This window comes from Pseudorca crassidens, chromosome 1 (assembly GCF_039906515.1).
Source record: "Pseudorca crassidens isolate mPseCra1 chromosome 1, mPseCra1.hap1, whole genome shotgun sequence".
NCBI lineage: Eukaryota > Metazoa > Chordata > Mammalia > Artiodactyla > Delphinidae > Pseudorca > Pseudorca crassidens.
In genome coordinates this window covers 12,692,056-12,701,218 of record NC_090296.1, presented here as the reverse complement: position 1 = coordinate 12,701,218, position 9,163 = coordinate 12,692,056, and the positions used below count along the sequence as shown (strand labels likewise).

The 9,163-nt window shown below is 47.1% G+C and overlaps 1 pseudogene; it reads left to right on the top strand.

Moving 5' to 3' along the window:
* The first annotated feature begins 3,876 nt into the window (after positions 1-3,876).
* Positions 3,877-4,350, top strand: LOC137223914 (NADH dehydrogenase [ubiquinone] 1 beta subcomplex subunit 4 pseudogene; annotated as a pseudogene).
* Positions 4,351-9,163: the final 4,813 nt, after the last annotated feature.

Here is a 9,163-nt window from a genome sequence, read left to right as displayed (position 1 = left end):
GACAATCTCCTCCAATGCTTTCTCTGTCTCTCCCTCCCCGCCCTTGTCATTTTTCTCCTGGCATGACGGTCATTTCTACGCATGTACTCAGGCCCCTCCAGAGATGCAGAGAGGCCAGGGCTTTTTTTTTTTTTTTTTTTTTAACATCTTTATTGGAGTATAATTGCTTTACAATGGTGTGTTAGTTTCTGCTTTATAACAAAGTGAATAAGCTATACATATACATATGTTCTCACATCTCTTCCCTCTTGCGTCTCCCTCCCTCCCACCCTCCTTATCCCACCCCTCTAGGTGGTCACAAAGCACCGAGCTGATCTCCCTGTGCCATGCGGCTGCTTCCCACCAGCGATCTATTTTACGTTTGGTAGTGTATATATGTCCATGCCACTCTCACTTTGTCACAGCTCACCCTTCCCCCTCCCCATATCCTCAAGTCCATTCTCTAGTAGGTCTGCATCTTTATTCCCGTCTTGCCCCTAGGTTCTAAATGACCTTTTTTCTTTTTTTTTTTAGATTCCATATATATGGGTTAGCATACGGTATTTGATGTTCTCTTTCTGACTTACTTCACTCTGTATGACAGACTCTAGGTCCATCCACCTCACTACCTGAGCCATTAGAAAGAAACCAAGAAATGTGAAAACAACGTAGAGCCCTTTCACGGAAAAACAAAGCCCAAGCTGCCGTAGCCTTTGGCTGCTCAGTACCCCAATTATAAAGGAAAATCGGGCTTTTGTGCAATGTCATGTTTCATAGTAAGCGTGGAGAGGCCAATCCAACAGCAGAACGTTAGCAAGGGTCTAAAGTGGACACACCTATGAGCCATGTCCCTCGCCAAAGAGCCCTTCCTACTATCCCTTGTGGTAAGCCCTAGCTGCCTTACTTCTACTCTCAGACTGACAAGCTCCAAGCGATCAGAGGGGCAGTGGGTGCCCTCGGGGGTCTGCACCTTGGAGTGGAGGCTTGGACTGTGACTTATTACCCTGGGGATCTTGGCCAAGCCACTTAGTCTCCTTAAGTCACAGTTTCACATCTGTGGTGGAGGCTGATAGTTGCCCATCCAAATCCCTCCTCCTCTGCTTCCACGGTAACAGGATTCTCCAGGGCACAGTATGCTCAGGTAGGCATTTTCAACCTTTCTTGGGTAGGCGTGGTCATGTGACTAAGTTTCCACCAATGGACTGTGAGCAGTGACACAGGCTGGGGCTGGGACTTCTGACATTGGGTGTTCCTGCCTTGTGCTCTCCTCCTCTGTCCTGTGGGCTGAAACCCAGGCGTGCTGGTGAATCAGCTTTTTTTTTTTCTTTTTTGCGATACACAGGCCTCTCACTGCTGTGGCCTCTTCCGTTGCGGAGCACAGGCTCCGGATGCGCACGCTCAGCAGCCATGGCTCACGGGCCCAGCCGCTCCGTGGCACGCGGGATCCTCCCGGACCGGGGCACGAACCCGCGTCCCCTGCATCGGCAGGCGGACTCCCAACCACTGCGCCACCAGGGAAGCCCAGGTGAATCAGCTTTGACCGTGAAGATGATGAGAATGCCCTAGATGATGGCAGAGCCACCACGTGGCAGGAGCCTGGGTCTCTGAGTGATGAGTAGTAGAGCTGCCTTACAAACCTGGATGGCTCTGTGGGGACTCTTGCATAAAAGAAACTGCTTGTTCTCTATGACATTCTAGTGCTGGATTTCTTTTCCACAGTAGGTTAGTCTTTAACGGATAACATTCTTCATAGGCTTATGGTGTGGTAAGTTATATAAGGGTAAAGTGCTCTACAGTTAGGTGTTCAATACATGGTGAGCAAAGGGATTGGTCATTCCCTTGTTTAAATCCAAGAAATCTGAGAATCAGATTTACAAAACATAGAGCAGCTGCATAACTTGATGTCAGGGAACCCCCAGGCTCAGCCTGTTTGAGCACCTTTCCTCTGCTAGTTGGCCTTGGCCGAGAGTTCCCACCATCAGTCAGTAACCAGGAGATGACCAGGAAGGAAACAGGGATATCATATATAGCCTTCTATCTCTACCCAAAGAGCTAGTTAGCACACCTGTCAGAACGAGTAGCTGTAGCGTGGTGTGGCTGGTGAAGGGTATGGCTAAGGGGCAGAAGACCAGGTTCAAATCCTAGCTGTACCTCTAACTCCTTTTGCAAACTCAAGTGGGCCACGTAACTGTCAGGAGCGTCAGCTTCCTGAAGCGTCCATAAAATGCGGATGCTAATTCTGGCTCTGCCTGTTCCCCAGGGCTACTATGGGGACCAAAAGACACAAGATGGTGAACACACTGCATACGGCAGATGCCAGTGGGAGAAACATAACAGATCAAGTCCTATTTGCTGAATGTGGAACAGGTATGCTTGTCCCTTCCTTCCATAAGTATTTGCTGAGGACCTGCTAAGTCCAGTGAGGGGAGATGTGGGCAGGGGAGACATGGTTCCTGTCCCCACAGAGCTTAGAGTCTGCTGGAAACTATACACAAGGAAATAGGCAATTACAATACAGCATGATGAATTATTTGATAGAAGTACAAGCCACCATGAAAATATAGAAGAGGGGGCTCTTAACTCAGACTTCTGTGGTCCTGGAAGGCTTCCCAGAGGAAATGATATCTCCTTTAATATTGGAAGCAACAGAAAGAGTTAGCCAGGTGTCTTAGTTCAGGCTGCTATAACACAAATACCCAGACTGGGTGGCTTATAAACAACGGAAATGTATTTCTCAGAGTTCTGAAGGCTGGAAAGTCCAAGATCATGGTGCCACCAGATTCAGCGTCTGATGGGATCCACTTCCTGGTTCATAGATGGCTGTCTTCTTTCTGTGTCCTCACAAGGGGAGATGGAGCTCTCTGGGGGGTCCCTTTTATAAGGGTGCTAATCCCATCCATGAGGGCCCCACCCTCATGACCTAATCACCTCCCAAAGGCCCCACCTCCTAACACCATCACATTTGACAGTAGGTTTCAACATGTGAATTCTGTAGGGACACAAACATTCAGTCCATACCACCAGGCAAAGGGGGCTTTGGAGGTGGGAAGACTGTTCAAGGAAAATGAAGCAAGGGTCACCTCTGAAGAGCAAGAAAGAGCCTGAAAGAGATTCTGAGTGGCTGGAGCCTGGAGTGAAAGGAAGGGAATAATGAAAGACTGGGCTGGAGGAGCTGGGAGGGTCGGGAGCAGGGTAGAGAGAACACACTTGGCTGCAGCTTGGATAAAATACCAATGCCCAGTTCCTGCCCCCAGGTGGTTTAAAAGCTCCCCAGGCGACTTGAATGTGCAGCCAATGTTGAAAGTACTGATTAGATCACGCAGGATCTTATATGTCAAGCTCGGGAGCTGGAAGTCTAGCTTGAGAGCAGCAGGGAGTCTCTGAAGCTTTTATGGGAGGAAGGGACATGACCGGATTTTCCCTTTTACCCTAGCTGCTGGTTGGAGGAAGGAATGTGATGGAAAGACTGGGGTTAGAGACACTAGTTAAGAAGGCTGCCGAAGGGTGCAGGTGAGGCATGGAGCCAGAGGTGATAATGAGGATGGCAATAAGGGGACAGACCTGAGGCCTGAGTGACGATAGACTGGAAGGAAGTGGGGGAGAGGCAGGAAGACAAGGACCAGCCTCAGCTTCCTGACGTGGGGGTCAGAATTCCTGAAAAGACTCCATTTCCAGATACACACTTACGAGTCAGCAGCGGAGAGCAAATAACTCCAGCCAGAGAATTGATGAGCTCTCCTGGGAAGAGGGGTGTAAAGAGAGAAGAAAAGAGGGCCTAGAATAGAGGCACAGAGGGCCAAGGGAAGAGCCGGTTGGAGAAGGAAGAGAAAAACCATACGCACACACTGTTAAAAAAGTTAAGGATGTGACTGTTTTAAGAAGGGTGTGTTTAGGCGCAGTTGTGCGCCGGGTCGCCAAGATGTCGTTCCCCAAGTACAAGCCGTCGCACCTGGCGACCCTGCCCACTACCCTCAACCCAGCTGAATACGACATATCTCTGGAAACTCGGAAGGCACAAGCTGAGCGTTTGGCCATAAGATCCCGGCTTAAATGGGAGTACCTGCTTCAGTACAACGACCCCAGCCATCATGGGGTCATCGAAGATCCTGCATTGATTCGTTGGACCTATGCAAGACCAGCAAATATCTATCCCAATTTCAGACCCACTCCCAAGACCTCACTTTTAGGAGCTCTGTTTGGAATTGGGCCCCTCCTCTTCTGGTATTATGTTTTCAAAACCGACAGAGATAGGAAAGAAAAACTTATCCAGGAAGGAAAATTGGATCAAACATTTAACATCTCATATTAAGTCTGGCAATGATGACTATACGTACTGTTGTTTAAATGAATCTATTAATCATTACAAAGTTTGTCTTTCTTAATATTAAAGAAAAAAAAAGAAGGGTATGTTCAAGAGTGTCCAGTTCTGCTGAGATGTCTCCACAGGTCACTGGTAACCTTGACAGTGAAGATGAATGGGACCTTGGGGTGGTGCTGAAGTGATGGTGAGAGGGGGCACCTCCTAACAGGGACAAGTATTTTTTACCTTCTTCACATTGTAACCAAAATGTGTTTATTCATTCATTCTATATATACGTCATTTATTAAGCACCTAATGTGCTGCGCACTGTGTTTCAGAGCTGCAGAAAAGACAGCAGGTCCTTGAGGTCTTCACTGGCCAGGAGGAGACAGATACTCTCTCCCATTTCACAAGACCACGTGATGTAATTGCTATAACGGAGATGCACGTCAGGGGCTTTGGAACAAGCTGGACCAACTCTACCAGGGAGGGGGAAGGGATGGCCAAGAAAGGTCCCAGAAAGCAAGGAAGTGGGATGAGGTTTGCCCTGGTGTGGTTGTCATGGGGGTTGCCCACTGCAGAGTGCAGAGTTCAGCCTGCAGTGGAAGAAGCGCACTTCCAGACCTGCCCATGTTGCTGGGGCCACGTGCCTGGCTTTGGCCAATGAGTGGTGAACAGCGGTGCGCAGAGCCCAGAGTCCTCAGCTGCCAGCTCAAGACCCTCCAGTGGGCTCTCCTCCCTCTTGCATGGCGAGCAGCAATATCTGAGACTGTGGCTGTTCCTAAGAACGTAACTTCCCTCAAGACACACCTCTTGATAGACAAGAAATGGAGGGGAGGAAAACTATTTTCCCTCCATCTATCTTAGGTTCATTGGCTGGGGCCTTGTAAATTAGACCAACAAAGGACAGATTAACAAGAGAAAACCAAACAGAAGTTTATTCACCTGTGCCTTGTGCATACACATGGGATTACCCAGTAATGAATAATTCAAAGGGGCGGTAAGAATTTGGGCTTATATAGCATTTTAACAAAGTAAAAGTACATCTTTAGAGAAGGTGAGAAGACGAAGGAAAAAGACTTTGCGCTTCCACAGGTGGCAAATCGTGAGAAGGCAAATATAAAGGGAGATCAATGGCGGATAAGGGCGAGTTTTAGCAAAGTGTGTAGATAGATTCCTCTGGTGCTGTCCCTGATAAGGATCTAGAGTTGTCACCAGTGATTAACTTCTGTCCTTCCTGGCACAGAGCAGAGGGGAATAATCTCTACAGATTTATTTCCTGCATTTAGGCAAATAGGGGACGTTTTTCTTGTATTTGCTTCTTCTTATTTGCCTTCAGCTCAAAATAATCCTTATGCCAAAGTAGCACGTTTTGGAGTCGAATATTCTGCTACCCTGAAGCAAACTTTTGTTGTTTTACTGTTTTTTTGTGGTTACCACAGCATAACCTAGCCCAGTGGTTCTCAAAATGTGGCTCCTGGACCAGTAGTATCAGCTTCACCTGGGAACTTGTTAGAAATACAAATTCTCAGGCCCCACCCCGGATTTACTGAAGCTGAAACCCTGGGGTGGGGCTTAGCAATCTGAGTTTTAAGAAGCCCTCCAGGGGATTCTAAAGCATGGTCAAGTTTGAGAACTGCTGCCCTAGGTGGTGCCAACTGATACAGCTATCTGGAAGACACAGCAGGAGGAATTACAATTCACGGAGAAAGTCGTTTAAGTAAACTCGAAAAAAACCGAGTAAGAAGATGAATTAAATGGTGAGGCTCTTCATGTCATAGGAATGAATACTTAAGAAAAAATATAGTGTACCTCTCTCCACAGACTGAGCCTTCCTATCAAAATATTGAAAACTGGTCATGTGGACAGTCTCCTACTATGTCACATCACAGAAAATACTCAGAATCCAATGTCACTGAAGCCACAACTAGGCTAAGATAAACCCCGAAATGTGCTTTCCACTTGTCTCCATGGCCTTGCTTAGGAAATGCTCCTGGATGCTTTGAATCTGAAAGGTACATAATATCCAATTCTCTCTTCTGCCGGGTGAGTCATTAGAGCTGCAGCAAAGGCTATTTGGTAACGGGCAGTATTTAAATGAAGCAAAAAGTACAATTTCAAATGAATTGCTTTTTAAACTGTCAGATAAAAGGAATCCATTTGTGCATGTGAAATTATTCCAAGGTTCTAACTATTAACTGAGAGCAGGTGAAAGATGTCAAAGAAACGTTCTATTAAAGAGCTGGCTAAATGTTTCAAGACAGACACTCGATGACTCCTTTGGCCGGTTTTGGATTCAGAAATGTCTATTTTTGCCAGCCCTACATGAGCTCCATGGACAAAAGTTTTAGGAAAATACTAAATCCTAGTAATAAGATGCCATTTTTTAAGCTTCGATAAGTTTTTTAAATTAAAGTATAGTTGATTTATAATGTTGTATTAGTTTCAGGTGTACAGCAAAGTGATTCAGTTATACATATATGCATATATATACATATATACACACACATATATATGTATATATATATTGATATATATTCTTCTTCAGATTCTTTTCCCTTACAGGTTATTGCAATATATTGAGTATAGTTCCCTGTGCTATACAGTAGATCCTTGTTGGTTATCTATTTTATATATAGTGGTATGCATATGTTTATCCCAAACTCCTAATTTATCCTCCCCCCACCCCACTTTCCCCTTTGGTAACCATAATTTTGTTTTTCTATGTCTCTGGGTCTAATTCTGTCTTGTAGATAAGTTCATTTGTATTATTTTTTTAGATTCCACATATAAGTGATTTCATAAAATATTTGTCTTTCTCTGCCTGGCTTCCTTCACTTAGTATGATAATCTCCAGGTCCATCTGTGTTGCTGCAAATGGCATTATTTCATTTTTTATGGCTGCGTAATATTCCATTGTATAAATATACTACATCTTTTTTATACGTTCATTTATCAGTGGGCATTTAGGTTGCTTCTATGTCTTGGCTATGGTAAATGTGCTGCAATGAACATTGGGGTGCATGTATAATAAGATGCCATTTTGTTCATTAGAGACGCTTTAACCAATGTGACCCAAATGCTGTCTTACGGCGGGACAATAGTATATTATCGCTTTAACTTTTTCCTTTGGTGAAAATACAATGCCAAGAGCTCTTGGCTAGCTTTCCAAATGCCCATTTAACACTGTTCTGTGGTCTTTTATTTGTTATTGATAAATAGCAATCCTTGTACAGCCTGGTCAATAAGAAGAAAATTCTTCACACATATGAAAAGTGCCCTTTTTGTCACCGGCAGGTATGCTTGGTAGAGGTCACCCATATAGAGGGAGATCCTCGATGGTAAGGCTGCTCCACAGACAAAACAGAATCCTGAGCTCTTCTACCCAAGGGCAACCCCGGCCTTTTCCATTTCATTTCCTCTAGGGGTTTCTACTGCAATTAGTCTTGTGTTCATGCCTTCAGTATCCGTGGGACTACTGAAACAGGACTACTGAAAATAATTAGTGAATCTTCTCCTTCCCCTGGTCCTCCGGGTACCTCTCACCTGTGTCACTATGCCAGGCTAGCACAAGCAAAATTCTCCCTGCTTGGTCAGTCCAAGAGGAGCTGTGAAGATGGTGCCCCACTAGTAGCATTGGGACAGATTTGAAAGGGCCGTGCTTCTGACACTTGAACGTGCACACAAATCTCCAGGGGGTCTTGTTAAAAATGCACGTTCTGACTCAGTAGGTCTGGGCTGGAAACTTAGAGCCTGAATTTCTTGCAAGCTCCCAGGCAATGCTTATGCTGCTGTGGACCACATTTTGAGTAGTGATGGAATAACACACATTCTGCAAAAACAGTGACTTTTAGAACTGACCCTATTAAACAGGCATTTATCTAAGGGTCTGGCTCCCCTTTGCTTTGGGGTTCCTTGAAGCCAGGAACTTACACATTTTTTGGTTGTTTTGTTCTCTGGCTGGCACTTGGCATTAATCCCGCACACAGTGGGTGTGTATTTATTTAATTAAACAGAGCTGGCCTTGTTCCAAAAAGGATTTTAAGCGGACTAAACCCCTAGCAGGCCCTAACTAGGGGCTTGATGAGTTGGCCAGGGAAGGAAATCATTCCCAGGGTAGTCACAAACCCTCTGGGCTGAGGTCCTTCCGCTAAAGGTCCCCACCACCTGCTTGCACCTGGATTACAACTCAGCTGCTGCTCTTGTGAAATTCTCCCTCCTGCCCCATTTTTAAAGTGGTTTACACTAGAGAGCCGATCAGAGAAAAGGAGGAAAAACAAAACAAAACAAAACTCAGAAAGCCCCGTGGGGCGCAGAACTCTGGGGTTTCTCTCTGCCGGGTCTCCAGCTTTGTGCAGGTCGCCGTAGCGCCCCGCCGCCGTCTCCCCAGCCCGCCCCGAGAGCCCCGGAGGAGCCGGCCCTGGGGGCGCGGGCGCTCGTCGGCTTGGTGCAAGCCTGTTTGTTAGCTCTGCTCGAGCAATTAATCTTCTCGTGCATCTCCCGCCCCGGGGGCGGGGGTCGTGGGGGCCTCGGGTCGCCTCGGGGGTCGTGCAGAGCCCGGACCAGAGCGATCGCTCTACAGAAACCCTTGTTCCCAGAGTCCCTGCGGTGCCATAACCCGTTCCTCTCTGCAGCAGCCTCGGAGGGTTAGAGAAGGGCTTGTTTCGGCTCCATAGGGGCGGTGGGGAGAGAAAAAGGGAGAAGGAGGGTGATTGTGTGGGTCAGTGGTTGAGCCTCACGGGGGAAGGGAGGAGCGCCCGGGCGAGTGCGCCCTAGGGGAGGAGTACACGTGCTGGGGAGGCGGGGGGGTGGGGGGTGAGAGGCGGGCAGGAGGGGAGGCGAGAGCTGTGGGGGGGAGGCGCCACGGCCTCGCAGACGCAGGCG